Source organism: Seriola lalandi, unplaced genomic scaffold (assembly GCF_002814215.2).
Source record: "Seriola lalandi dorsalis isolate HSWRI2012SDOR001 ecotype SW California unplaced genomic scaffold, Sedor1 jcf7180002051676, whole genome shotgun sequence".
In the NCBI taxonomy this organism is placed as follows: Eukaryota; Metazoa; Chordata; class Actinopteri; order Carangiformes; family Carangidae; genus Seriola; species Seriola lalandi.
This window is the reverse complement of record NW_019522229.1, coordinates 6,352-7,376: the sequence shown is the minus strand read 5'-3', so window position 1 is coordinate 7,376 and position 1,025 is coordinate 6,352. Positions and strand designations below refer to the sequence as shown.

The 1,025-nt window shown below is 52.2% G+C and overlaps 1 pseudogene across 1 annotated transcript; it reads left to right on the top strand.

The window, feature by feature from the left end:
• The first annotated feature begins 8 nt into the window (after positions 1–8).
• Positions 9–902, top strand: LOC111649677 (chymotrypsin B pseudogene; annotated as a pseudogene). The gene is made up of 3 exons (XR_015436754.1): positions 9–195; positions 388–521; positions 633–902. The product of XR_015436754.1 is annotated as a chymotrypsin B pseudogene (transcript).
• The last annotated feature ends 123 nt before the right edge of the window (positions 903–1,025 follow it).

The window sequence follows — 1,025 nt, the reverse complement described above, 5'->3', positions numbered from 1 at the left end:
CACCCCCATCACAGGTGTTCACCCACCCCAGGTGGAACCCCCGCACCATCAACAATGACATCACCCTCATCAAACTGGCCTCCCCCGCCCGCCTGGGCACCAACGTGTCCCCCGTCTGCATCGCTGAGTCCACCGACGTCTTCGCCGATGGCATGACCTGCGTCACCTCCGGCTGGGGTCTGACCCGCTACAACGGTGAGTTACATCAGATGTTTGACCTGACAGGGGCGTCAGAGACCTGGAGAAACAGACTCTCTGATTGGCTCCTGGAGTCGGAGCCAGGTCCGGCTGTTTTCATCCAAGATGCGTTTTCTCCAACTCAGCAGGAAGACTTTTACTTTGAAAGGTGCACAAGAAGTGTGTCTGAGTGCTTTCTGTCTCCCACAGCTCCCAGTACTCCCAACAAGCTGCAGCAGGCCGCCCTGCCCCTGCTGTCCAATGAGCAGTGTAAGAGACACTGGGGTAGCAACATCTCCGATGTGATGATCTGCGCTGGAGGAGCCGGAGCAACTTCCTGCATGGTGAGGCCCCGCCCACCTCCCTGTCTCATTCAGATTCATTTGGTTCTTCTTCTGCTTGTTATATGATGAAGCGGTGTACTTATGGTTAATGTTGGGTGGTTGTGGTCTCAGGGCGACTCTGGTGGTCCTCTGGTCTGTGAGAAGAACAACGCCTGGACCCTGGTCGGTATTGTGTCCTGGGGAAGCAGCCGCTGCTCCACCTCCACTCCTGCTGTCTACGCCCGTGTCACTGAGCTCCGCAGTTGGGTTGACCAGATCCTTGCCGCCAACTAAACACTCAGAGACTGAGCTGCCAACACCGGGGTTGACCCCTTGACCTTCTTGGCCTGGCAGTCCCACAACAGAGTGGATAGTGAATGATAATAAAAACCTTGAACATCACTGACTGTGTTTGTCCTCTGAATTTGTGTCTTGAATTTTACTGGTTGTGTTTATTTAAACAGTTCAAAGACAATACATATATGTGTATGTATATATATATATATATATATATATATATGTGTA